The sequence below is a fragment of the Mustela nigripes genome, chromosome 12 (genome assembly GCF_022355385.1).
Source record: "Mustela nigripes isolate SB6536 chromosome 12, MUSNIG.SB6536, whole genome shotgun sequence".
Taxonomy (NCBI): domain Eukaryota; kingdom Metazoa; phylum Chordata; class Mammalia; order Carnivora; family Mustelidae; genus Mustela; species Mustela nigripes.
In genome coordinates, this window is record NC_081568.1 from 61,904,576 (window position 1) to 61,918,087 (window position 13,512).

General features: G+C 45.0%; 1 long non-coding RNA gene across 11 annotated transcripts in view; it reads left to right on the forward strand.

The window, feature by feature from the left end:
* The window catches only part of LOC132028435 (uncharacterized), a 238,348-nt gene that overhangs the window by 98,331 nt on the left and 126,505 nt on the right, over positions 1-13,512 (forward strand). For all 11 annotated transcript variants that reach the window (XR_009407445.1, XR_009407439.1, XR_009407444.1 and 8 more), the window contains one exon: positions 10,389-10,645. This is a non-coding gene — a long non-coding RNA (uncharacterized LOC132028435). The remainder of the gene's footprint in view (positions 1-10,388; positions 10,646-13,512) is intronic.

Genomic DNA, 13,512 nt, shown 5'->3' on the forward strand with positions numbered 1-13,512 from the left:
CAGGGGGCAATGCCAAGTGGGGAGTTGTAATATGAGCTTATTACCTGAGCTTACTGGTTCTTAAAGCCAAGAGCATGGATGAGCACACCAAAGACTGAGAGTAGATGGGAGAAGGAGAAATGGATGGAGGCCTGGGCATACAAGGCCAAAGAGGTAAGAAGGACCTGGTGTAGGGCACGGAGAAGGAACAGCTGGAGAGGTAGGAGGAGAACCTGGTGAGTGTGGTGTCCCCGATGTGGGCTGAGAAAGTACTGGCCAATTCCAGATAAGTTGACCATAAGAATTTTATTATGCAGTAATCAAAATAAACTTTTAGGACTCAAGAATCTTGGTTTATGCTATTTCTTCCAACCTTGAGGACAGAAAGAAATGTATCTTGGCTGCCATTTCATTTTAACTGTAATGTGCCACACAGGCATGGGGCAAATACCTTCTGGGATCAGTATGTGTCATGGGACATGAGGGGAACATGTTGAGCCCTTATAAGATGATAAGCAGTCACTAGGATAATTGCTTGAAGAAGAGGTTTTAACTACCTGTTCAGATATAATCCAATTACTGAGTAATACATTTTTCAAAGCATCTGATTCTTTTTGGATCCCGCTGTATTTTAAGAGGAGGGCATGGTCATCTGTGTCATTGCTAATGGTCAGGCAAGGCAATGGGGACTGAGTATTGACTGCTGGATTGAGCACCATGGGGGTCTTTGGGAAAAGCCATTCCAGGGGGATGGAGAGACTGAGAGCTACTTTGAGTGGACCTCAGAATGAGAGGGGAGAAACTAGACAGAGTTCAGTGAACATTCTAGAAAATCTACTTTGTGAAGGAGAAGAAAGAAATGGCAGTAGCTGGAGGGGAAAGTGGGGTCGTAGTAGTTAAAAAGCATTTTTTTAAGATAGAAGGAAGAACAGCATGTCTGTAGGATGATGGAGATGATTCAGCAGAGAGGGGAGACACAGTAATGTAGGAGCCAGAGGTTTACTTGCTAGAGTAATGTCCTCAAGGAAGGAAGTGAGAGGTGATGGCCTAGGGGAGCGGCTGGCCTTTGCAGAGAAGAAGTGACAGAGGAAGGCAGGAAGATGGGACAGAAGCTGGTGGGGTAGTGGTCAGTGGGGGTTGCATGAGGAGGATCTCCTTGGACTGCTTCTGCTTATTCAGAGTGCAAAGACAAGGAGATCAGTTGAGAATGAGGGAGTAAGCATTGGAAGTTTGAGGAGAAGGTCCAGAGAATAGTCCCCAGGTGAGGGGACTGACTAAGGAAATGTGGGGTTGCTGGGCATGGCCAGGGGGTGTTTCGGTGAGGCCTGTTAGTACACCCGGTTGTGAGTCTCCACCGGGTTCAGCTGCTAGGAACAGGCACAGGGTGGGTCGGTGGGTGGGCTTCACCAAAATTGCATTTTGCTAGGCAAAAGGGAGGAAGGAACTGTATGCACTGGGATTAAGGGTATGTGAAAGGGGGTGTAGACCTAGAATTTAGCCAGGCAAGGTGGGCAGATGCTTTTGGTGCTTGGGTCAATGATGGAGGTCTCGATGGATTTTTAAGATGATTAGAGTTGGATTCATGGAAAGATTGGGGATAGTGGTTTATGGCTGGGGTGTTTGAAGTGGGAATTATAGAGAAATTGAAGGGGATTAGTCTGTTAGGCCTGTCATAACAAAGTACTACAGGCTGGATGGCTTACACAGTAGACGTATCTCCCAGCTCTGGAGGCTATGTCCAGGGTCAAAATGCTCTCAAGGCAGGTTTCATTCTGAGGCCTCCATTCTTACTTTGTAGGAGATCTCCCCTCTCATTGTGTGCTCACGTGACCTCTTCTTTGTGCATGTGAAGGAGGGGAGAGTGAATGAAGGAGAGAGAAGTGGGGGGCTTGGGAGGGGAGAGAGGGTGAGAGGGAATGAGAGGACATGCAAGTGAGCTCTCTGGTGTCTTTTCACAGGGAACCAATCCCATTCAAAGGGCTCTATCCTTATAGCCTCATCCAACACTAATTACCTTCCCCCATCTCCAAATACCATCATATTGAGTGTTAGGGTTTCAGCATATGAATTTTGGGGGGACATAAGCATTCGGTCCATAATACTCAGTTATTGCCAGTGACCTGATCTGAGCATTGGCTGAGGTTATAGGATTATAGGATGAAGAACAGGAAAACTGGACGCAAGGAGGCCAAGGAATGAAGTGGAAAGTGTGCTAGGAAAATTGTCTTCGTGGAATTGAAATCACTAGGCATTATGACAGTAGTGGTTTTAGAAAGAGAGTCAGTAGGGCAGGTGCTAAAATCTTCAAGAAATGGGGGTGAGCAGAGGGTGCCACCATATCTGGGAGTGAGTAGGTTAAGAGGCCAGATTCTAGTGCAGGTTCCCTGAATGTGTGTCTTATCTGTGTGATCCTGGGCAAACTGCTTAACCTCTCTGTGCATCAGTTTCCTCATTTGTGAAATGAGGATCATCCTACCTACCCCATGACTGTTTTGTGAGATTAAGAAATGAAAAACACAACAGAGTTGGGACAGGAAGGGGCTGGGTGGTGTAGTCTAGTGGTTTGAGCTTCTAAGTCCATGAGCTTTTTCAGGGAAGCATGAGAGAGAAAGTCCTGAATATGGTGAGGAGGACATCTTGTCTACCTATGGGTCAGTGGCACAAGGAGTTTAAGCAAGAGAAGAGCTACCCTTGAGCAGGCAGAAGAAGAAGCAGTTTTTAAGTTCTGGGTAGGGGCAAGGTGAAAGGGAGCTCCAGGGAAGGGGTTGAGAATAGAGGACTGTGCTGACAATGGACAGTGAAAGGCGCAGGACCCATGAGAAGGCTGGGACACTGGGGTGGGGGCAGCAGGTGGGTCACAGCAATGTGTGCACAGAGCCCTTCGGGGATGGAAGAGCAGGCGATGTGGGATGATGGTTGGGAGCTGTGGGCTCCAGGCAGGGGCTGAGGCATGGTGGAACTGATCTGGAGGGTTTTTAGACTGCGGTGTTGAGATGGAGTGTTGGGATACGTGTGTGGTGGTGACAGGCGAGCTGCCTTGCCGAGAGCTCTGGGGGTGTCTGCTCTGGAGCACCAATGGCACCATTGAGACCCCCTGCGGGGAGTCTGTGGAGCTGAGCACAGAGGGTGAGCAGTCACTGGAGCTGGGGTCGAGTGTGCCTGAGGATGCACAGGGGAATAGGAGTGCTTGGCCTCGTGAACTGATGGGGACATGTATCATGAAAGGCCCCCTCTGTATATTTCATAACGCAGACCTAAGCCTGGGAGTCATGGAGAATGATGGTGGACGGTGGATGATGTAACCAGGAGAAATCCGTCTGTGTCATAGGGACCAGTTAAGGGACTATCACAGTGGATAAGGCAGCAGATTACGAAGGCCAGAAATCAGAAGGGGGAGGGGGCAGGAAGATGGAGGGTAGGGGAGCAGACTTGAAAGAAATTTCAGGATCTGTTTCTTGGTGATACTCAGAAATCTCTGAACAAACAGGCCCTAGTAGAGTCATTGGGACCCAAAGTTGCTAAAAGGAGGCTGAAGAGGGGCAAGGGACGTGAAAACCTCGCACTTTATGGGGCCCCCTCACCACGTCAGTAAGCTGTCACTTATAATGATTCTCCTAAGTTTTCTGGAACCTTGTTTCCCTGACTGTTCCACTAGCACAGGAATATATCCAGCTTCCCCTCCCCTGGCATTTTGTCAGTGGGTGGTGAGTGGATGGGATGTCATTACACATTTGAGCACTTCCGTGAAAGTTGCCTTCTCTTTGTAAAGCACATTCATGTCCATTATCTCCTGCCATGGTCACGGTTCTGTCAGTCAGTGTTCACAGATGATGATGACGAGGGTCATGATGAAGGCAGCTGCTGTTTATAGTGTACTGACGAGTACCAGTCACTATCCTAAGCATTTGCCAACACGGTTTTGATTCCCACAGCAATGCCTCAAGGTACGTGATATTTCCTCTCTCCATTTTAAAGGCGAGAATCCTGGAGCATGGAGAGGTTAGCAGATTTCCTGAAGTTGTACATGTACTCAGGGTCTGGAACTGGGTTCTGGGCCCAGGTGGTTAATGAACACCACCTTCACTTAACCACCTCTGCCGTATATGTTCTCATTCTTGCATGAGAGGAAGGGTTGGTAGATCCAGCCCACTGATTGTTTTGTAAATAAAGTTTGAGTGGAATCCAGTCATGCCTGTTCACGCATGTATTGTCTGGGGCTGCTTTCCTGCGGTGGTGGCAGTGTTGAGTACCATGACAGAGACTGCATGACTCGCAAAGCCTAAAATATTTACCTTCTGGCCCTTTGCAGAAAATTTCTTAAGCTCTATGCTACACTGTTTTGTTTTGTTTTTTCTTTTTTTTCGTCTGTTTCTCCTTCCTCTTCCTGCCTGCTTTTTTCTTTTCCTCGACCATATAATAATATATAAGATATAAAAGTGAAGAAACATTATTCCTAAGGCAGTGTCCCATTTTCATGGGCATTTTTACCAGTGCCAAGTTGAGAAAGAAAGAGCTGTTAATGTGTCATCTGGTGAGTTTTTTGATGAGGGCTACTCTTTTTTTTTTAGACTTTTAAATTTATTAGAAAGAGAGAGAGTGGGGGGTGGGAGGGCAGGGGGAGATAATCCCCATGTAGGCTCCCTGCTGAGCACAGGGCCTGACCCCACAATCCTTGAGACCACTGGAGCAGTAATCATGAGTCAGATGCTTAACGGATTGAGCCACCCAGGCACCCCAGGGAGGTCTACTCTTAAAGTTATGACAAGGATAAAAAATGGTGCCTCATTCTCATAAAATGTTTAGGAGATACTTACTGTCTACCAAGCATTATTCTAAATGTTGTTGGGATTTCCCCCATATATAAAGTGAAGGGATTGAAATTAAACAATCTGGATTAGGGTCTATCCATCTCCAACACATGCTAAATTATTATTATTTTTTTTAAGAAACCTTCTGTCTCTCAGCAGCTGTAATGTGGACACAAGTGGCATACACAATCAAATGCACACAAGGGAAGAACCTCCTTTTTAGAGATTAGTTTGTAAAGTGGGCTAGATCACAAATATGCAGGTACTGGGTCATTGGAAATGTGTTTTATCTCATTTGGCCACAGCAAGGGGAGAGAAGGAGACCTGCCTTCTCCTTCTCTCCTGACACCGGTTAGCAGAACCAAACCCAGCTAAATGAAGGTTGCCAGCAACCGTTGGGCATCCTGTGTTGGGACTCACATAAAAAGGTGTAATGTCACCTTCTGGCCACTAGAGGACTTAATCCTATTTGAGCAGAAAAAAGACTTGCTAGGGGCCTTTCTGCCCTGGGGGTAGGATTGCTCATCCTTCCTTCACTGAATTCTGCTGCTGGCCTTATGGGGGGGGGGGATGCTTCATGAGATAGAAAGCATCAGAGGTAGTTATGCCATCCAGTGCTGAATTGCTGAGGAGTACACCTCCAGCCTGCTTGGTAGGAGACAGGTCTGGAGTTCCCAGTCTTTATGATTTTGAGCACAAAAACATCTCCTGCAACTTCCACCACTTGGGTACCTGCAGCATGAGGTTTGTCTGGATTTTCTATCACGTTCCCTTCCCAGATGCCCCCTCCGCCATCATGGAGAAGGCACCATGAAGTGGCTTGTATTTAACACGCGCTTACAGAGCACTTACGGGGCACTAGGCACAAAGTTTTTTACCAGTGTTAATTTAGTCCTGTGAAACAGGTGCTTTTATTAGCCCCAACTTACAGAAATGGGGGAAAAGGAAATATAGATTTTTAAGGAACTCATGGAGGGTCATGCCATGTTCAGGGGGTAGGGCTGGGATGTGAACCCAGACGGTGAAGTTTCGAGCTCATACTTTTGACTAGTGTGCTCTGTTTCACCATCTGCCAGGAGAGGGGCCAGAGAAAAAATGAGATATTTTAAAAACATTTTAACCTATTTTTTTTCACTATAAGTACCTAACGGGAAATTAGGAACATCAAAAAAGAGTGGAAAACTCACCCAGGCTTACCTCAATCGCAGCCAGCAGTCTTGTGTTTTTCACTTTCATTTATTTTTATTTTTATTTTTTTTAAGGGAAGAAAAAATAAAACAAGATAAAGACAGAGTAGAACACAAATCACAAAAGACTCAATGATAGGAAACAAACAGAGTTACCAGAGGAGAGATTGAATGGGGGGAAGGGATAATTGGGTGATGGGCATTAAAGAGGGCACTTGATGGAATGAGCACTGGGTGTTACATGCAACTGATGAATCACTAAATTCTACCCTTGAAACTAATAATACACTATCTGTTAACTAAACTGAATTTAAGTATACATTTTTTTTAAAAGTTGAAAAACAAAATTTAAGGAATCCCTTAAAAAGGATTATAAAATTTTAATTTAAAAATTTTGATGAAGTGCCTCCCCTTCCAACTTCATATATGTGGAAGATATGACCGGTTTAGTATTTAATCACTTCACTGACACACTAATAACTAAAGGAGCAGGTCTAACTTAGTTCCCATTATGAAATAGCATAACTTATACATCATTTAATTCTTTTTTTTTTTTTTTTGCTTGTTTCTACATCTGTGTTATAGGTAAGACTTGATTCATTTTTTTTTAAAAAAAAACAACAACAGGGGCGCCTGGGTGGCTCAGTGGGTTAAGCCACTGCCTTCGGCTCAGGTCATGATCTCGGGGTCCTGGGATCGAGTCCCGCATCGGGCTCTCTGCTCAGCAGGGAGCCTGCTTCCTTCTCTCTCTCTCTCTCTGCCTGCTTCTCAGTGTACTTGTAATTTCTCTCTGTCAAATAAATAAATAAAATCTTTAAAAATAAAAACCAAAAAACAACAGATCTTTACTTTCTCATAGTTTTATTATAACCCTTAAGTGAATATTTCTTTTTTAAAAATATTTATTTATTTATTTACTTTTATTATGTTATGTTTGCTTTCACTTTTTTAGGTGCATGTGTGTTTTTTCCAATCTCCATGCATGCACTTGGTGTTCTGCTTTTCTGCTTTTTGTTTAGTATCCTGATGTGATTACATACTTTTCGTAACCATTATTTAAAATATCGCAAGAATGTGTGTGTGCATTGACCTAGTCAGAGGTCTAGAGAAGACAAGAAATGGCCACAGAAGGGAGGGAGCAGGACAAGTCGTCAAGGCATGGATGCAGAATGCCTGTGGGACCTCTGGACCTGCATGAAAACCGCGAAAGATGACACGTCACATCAGTGGCGCTGAGCTAGGAGGTGACAGCTGGCCAGCCAGTGCCTCATAGCATTTGGAGTCTACAAACAGCTCTGTGAGGTGACAACATGTGGTGAAGACTCCATGGGGAGAAATGGCTTATGTTCACTGGGGTCTTTTCCCTGCATGTGTGTGGATTCCAAGAAGTCCCTGAGTTCCAGTTCCAGTCTTGTTGGCTGTGTGACCAGGGATACATCCATCCGCTTCCCTGGGTATCAGTGTCCTTAACTATCTCATAGGAAGAGTAACGTGGGTAAAAATGATTGTTGCGTCCATCAGGGGTGCTTTTGGCTGCAAGTGACAGCAAATCTGATTTATAAGGCATCGAGCAAGCAAGACTTTTAATTAGTTCACTGAAGAAGAAGTTTGGAACTGAGTATTCCAAGGCTTGTGTAAGGGCTCAGCAGTGTCATCAGGGAACCCAGACCTCTCTTTGCAATACACCATTCTCAGGGTGTTGGCTGCAGTTCTTTTTTTTTTTCCTTTTTCTTTTCTTTCTTTCTTTCTTTCTTTCTTTTTTTTTTTTTTTTTTTTTTGCAGTTCTTGTTTTTGAGGACATTTTGATGACTGGGTCCATGGTGGAGTAATAGTAACCCTTCCTTCTAGTAGGTAAGTTTCAGAAGACTCTCTTATTCTATCTGACCAGTAGGAAGGTGCCTATCTTTCCAGGAGGGCTCTGTATCGACCCTTGCATGACTAAGGCAGCTTCTCTGTGAAGGAGCCTTCTAGCATGAGCTGAGAACTACTTCCAAAACCATTGTTTTAGTCTGCTCTAAGACTAGCTAAGTGGGTACAGCTACACACACACACACACGCACACAAACACGCACACACACACACACACACACACACATACGCACACCCCATAGAACAAAGCAAATTAAAATGGAGATAACTAGAAGTGCATGAGACCAGTATGATCAAGTCCTCTCTCCCCTGGGTGTGTGCACTCCATCCTGGAGACCTGTGATCCATGACATTTCAGAGGTGGAGACAAATGATTCTGACCTACAAAATATAGTCTCAGTGCTTTCATTTGGCAGTTGATTTGGGGGGTGGAGGCAGGTTTAAATTTCGAAATGGTTTTTCTACTAAAATATTTTTGTAGTAGAAATTCATACACATGATAAAATCTCAAAGTCTATGGAGAAAAGTGCAAAGTAAGAGCTACACCTCTGTTTTCCCTCCAGCAGTGGTATGGGTTGAAATCTGTCTCCCTTCCCCAATTTATATGTTGGAAGTTCTAACCCCTTGTCCTCCAGAATGTGATCTTATTTAGAGATAGGGTTTTTATAGAGGTCATGAAGTGAAAGTGAGTTTGTTAGAGTGGGTGCTAATCCAATATGACTGGTATTACTATAAAAAGGGGAAATTTTGACTCAGAGACCCATAGATGGAAGCCTGTATGAAGAGACAGGAAGAGAAGATAGCCATGGACAAGCTGAGGAGAGAGGCCTGAAACACGCCCTTCCCTCACGGCCTTCAGGCAGACTCCAGCCTGCCAGTGCCTTATTCTCAGACTTCCAGCCTCCACACTGTGGGACAATGCATTTGTGCTATTGCAGCCTCTCACTTTGTCGTACTTTGGTATGACATCCCTAGAAAATGAATCCAAATAATAGTTTTGTGTGTCCTTCCAAAAAAAAAAAAAATCTGCCTATATCCACATATGTGTTTTGTTTTATTCTTGTTTTGTCTTATTCTAAATGATCCATAAGTGGATCATTTAATAAAACATTTCTATACGTGGGTCTCTTCACTTTCTGGTTTATTGTGCTAATCTTTTTATGTAGGCGCATGTGGCCCCACTGAATTCCTTTTAGCAGCCGCATAGTATTCTGCAGTGTGGAGAAACCACACTTCATTTAACCACTCTCATGTTAATGGACCGGTTGTGTGCTTTGAGGAATCCTAGGAGTGCACAGTGCCCGAGCCTTAAGTTCAGTCAGGTTGCTGAGGGACAGATGGAGAGCAAGTGTACGGGACCTGGGCAGTAGAGCAGAGCAAAAAACAAAATAGCCTCGGCTTTATCCGTTGCTTCTGTAACATTGACTACAGCCCATGCTCTGGACCTCAGTCAAGAGCTCTTCCCGTGATGAGTCAGGGTACTGTGTTTCTATCTGCTCTTAGCTTAGTTGGGGTTTTACCGGTCTGTGTGGTTTTCTGAATTTCTTTCTTGCTCCCGAGATGCTCTGATATTGCTTTTCAGTGTGTCTGGCACCTTGAACATCATCTTGCTCGATCAGAGGGGATCCTCAAGATCCTCCTCCCCCAACTCACGTATGCGCTCTCTCTCACAAATAAATACAGTCTCTTTTTTAAAAAAAAACGAGTTACCACAGCAAGAACATAAACTGGGAATCAGGAAACTTGGCCACTACTCATGGGACTTTGGCAAGTGATATAGTAAGAGTAAGAAAACACCGTCCGCAATAGCTGCTAGCATTTATTGACCACTTAATGCAATGCAAAGCATTGCATCTGGCATGTGTTATCCGGCTTAATGCTCACAGCAACCCTGAGCTAGGCACTGTTCCTATCTCTGTTTTGCAGAGAAGCAAAACACAAAAACAGGAACACGGCTCAGAGAGGCCAAGAGACAGCCCCGCAGTCACACAGCTGGGGAGTGGCAGTCAGGTTTTCACTCCAGGTTTGAACCACTACCATATCCCTCTGGAGACCTTGATGTCTTCCTCTGAAATGGGGAAAGTAGTTACTGAAGAGCTCTAGGCCCCTGTGGTTTTGAAGCAGGAGATCTCTCTTAGAAGAAGTTGGGCCATCTGTAGCAAGTCGGTTAGGCACCGAGGATCATGTGTCTTCAAAGCAAAATATGCCTACCCCTGAAACATTAGGAACCAGACAGAAGAAAGTTACAGCCATGCTGAGCAGAAGAGTTGGAAGTAAGAGTAGTAAGAGAAGTTAAAACCAAAACCACAAGGAGAGATCATCTCACACATGCAGTAGGAGAGCTACTATAAACCACAATCACCCTGACTGCCGGGAAATAAGTGTGGACAGGGACATAGGTGTGGACGAGGGCGTGGAAAGATTAGAACTCTTGTGCACTCCTGGTGGGAACATAAAGCAGTGCAGCCACTCTGAAGAACGGTATGGCCCTTTCTCAGAAAATTAAGCATGGAACTAACACACGCTCTGACAATCACACCCCCAGGTATAGAGCCAACGGAACAGATGAAGAGAGACCAGCACTCGCATGTTCGTGGCAGCGCTCGTCATGATGGCCAAGATGTGGGAACAACCTTAATGTCCTTCAGTAGGTGGCTAGGTAACGAAAACGTGGCACATACATGAAATAGAATGTTATTCCGCCTCTGAAAGGATCGCCCTTCTGACACCTGCTACAACGTGGGTGAACCTCGTGGTTGTGAGGCTGAAACGAAATAAGCTGGAATAAAAAAGACGAATAAGGTACGATACCCCTTATATGAAGTATCCCTATCAAGAGATAGGGGAACGGTGGTGATTGCCAGGGGCTGGGGAAGGGAAGTTATTGTTTAAAATGGGTGCAGAATTGTTTAAAATAGGCGCTTGGGTGGCTCAGCGAGTTAAGCCTCTGCCTTTGGCTCAGGTCATGATCCCAGGGTCCTGGGATTGAGCCCCGCATTGGGCTTCCTGCTTAGTGGGGAGCCTGCTTCTCTCTCTGCTTGTGCTCTCCTTCTCATTCTCTGACTAATAAATAAAATCTTAAAAAAAAAATAGAATGGGTGCACAATTCTAGGTTTGCAAAATGAAATAGTTTGGAGATTCAGTATTAACACCACTGAACTGAACAGTTAGAAATGGTTAGGATGGTAAACTCTTGTTATGGGTACTTTATTACCATTTAAGATATTAAAAAAAGAATGATGATAATGACTATGATCTCAGAGGGTGGGCCACTGGCAGTACAGAGAGACACAAAGGTTTTGCTGGATGGAGCATCAGGAGTTTGACTCTGGGGGTGAGGGAGTGAGTCTTGTCTTGGGAGCTCTCTGAGCAAGCCCTTGGTTGTGCTGGTGGCCCAGTTGGCTGTGACAGCTGAGCAGGGAGCCCTCAAGGGCCGAGGCTGCTTTCATGCCTTACGTGAGCGCTGTGGCATCTGCACTGCCCGTATCATTTCAGGAACTTGAGGACTCCAAGTGGGGAGCCCTGACAGCTGGCCTGGGGGATGACTGGATGGGGAGGAGATGGCCCTCAATCAGCAGCCGATGGCATCTGGCCGGCTACATGCATTTGTGACATTGCATTGGAATGCGTTTTAGGGAGAGGACCCTCTGTGACAAGATACTTTCCTTTCGTTTTGAAGGGGGCTGGTTTGATTGGTTTTTAATGCTCTAAAGTTCAGAAATATCATATTCCTGAACATTGAGGGAGGCAGGGATAGGAGGGGATGACATGCTCAGGCTTTCCCCCCCCCCCCAAGAAAAATGAGAAAATCACAAGTGTCTGCCTATACAAACAGATGCTTTGCAATATTCCTGACCAATGATGATGTCCTTTGCCATTGTCAAGGATTTGGAACCACCGGCTCGACAAAATGGCAGAGGTCAGCAACAGAAATTCCAATGGAGGAGCACGAGAATTCTAAGCCCTCTCTTAACATTAAACAGACTTCAAAGATGCAAGGATGAAGAGGAGCAACTGCACAGGGTGTCTTATCAAGGGAGCATCCTCAGTGGGGGAGGGAAACGACCCAGCTTCACAGGCTGAAGAAACAAAAATTTAGGGGCTCATACATCAAAGGTGTTCAGGATACTGTTAACTTAAGGCACAGCTGGATCCAGGTGTTCACACAAGGGCTTTAGACATCTGTCTCTTTCCATCTTTTAGCCTTGGCTTTCCTCAGTCTGTTTGGGGTGGCTTCAGCATCTCTGAGCCCAGATCTTACCAGAAAGAGCTCCTCCTCCCAAGAGGTTCCTGCAGGAGTCCCCTGGTTGGCTCTTTGGGGTCTGGCTTGGGTCATACATCCATCCCTGACCTACTCACTGTGGCCAGGGGAACATATGCTGCATAGTATGAGCCCATGCCTAGAGCCAGAGAGCAGGGACCCTTCGTAAGCCACAGGGCTGATGGGCGGCGGCTCCCCCGAGGGAGGATGGGGGCTAGTGCCAGAGGAAGGGAAAAGGGATGTGAGGCAGGCAAGCCCAGTCATTCACCACATGGGGCATGAGAGGCAGAAGCTGGGTCCATCCACGATTCCCATTTGTTTCCTTGGGGAGTCATCGCTGCCAAGTGCTGTGGGGATTTTGATGGAGTGGCTGCTCTTCTCTCTTCTGTCCTGTAAGGATGGCAGTCTACTTTTTAAAAATAAAATATTTATCATCCTTTTTTTCCAAGCTTTATTGAGCTATAATTGACATATAACATGGGGGAGGTTTTAGGTGTAGAGTGTAATGATTTGCTATACCAGTGTATTGTGAAATGATTACAACTATAAGGTTAGTTAGCACATTCCTCATCTCACATAGTTACCTTTGTGTGTGTGTGTGTGTCTGTGTGTGTGTGTGTGTGTGTGTGTGTGTGTGTTTAGGAACTTTTAAAATCTATTCTCTTAGCAACTTTCAAGTATGTGATACAGTATTGTAAACTCTAGTCACCACACTGTCCATCGCATCCCCGGGACCTCTTCATCTTACGACAGGAATTTGCGCCCATTTCCCCTGCTCCTATCCCCAGCCCCCAATAACCGCGGGTCTCTTCTCTCTTTCTATGAGTTTAGTTTTTTTTAGATTCCATGTATAAGATGAGATCATATAGTACTTGTCTTTCTCTGTCTTACTTATTTCCCTTAGCAAAATGCCCTCCAGATTCATTCATGTTGTCTCAAATGGCAAGATTCCCTTCTTTTTTGTGGCTGAATAATATTCCATCTCTCTCTCTCTCTCTCTCTCTCTCTCTCTCTCACACACACACACACACACACACACTCACTCACATACCACATTTTCTATATTTGTTCATCTGTCCGTGGGCACTTAGTTGTTTCCAGATTTTGGCTACTATGAATAATGCCGCATTGAAAATGGGGGCATAGATAGCTCTTCCAAATGTTGGTTTCATTTCCTTTGTATGTATATCCAGAAGCAGGATTGCTGGATCATATGATAATTCTATTTTTAAATTTTTGAGGAATCTTCATAACTATTTCCTATAGTGGCTGTACCAGTTTGCATTCCCATAATTGGCACATAGGGGTTTTCTTTTCTCCACATCCTTGCCAACACTTGTTATCTCTTGTTTTTTTTTTTTTAACAGCCATTCTAACAGGTGTCAGGTGATATCCCAATGTGGTTTGG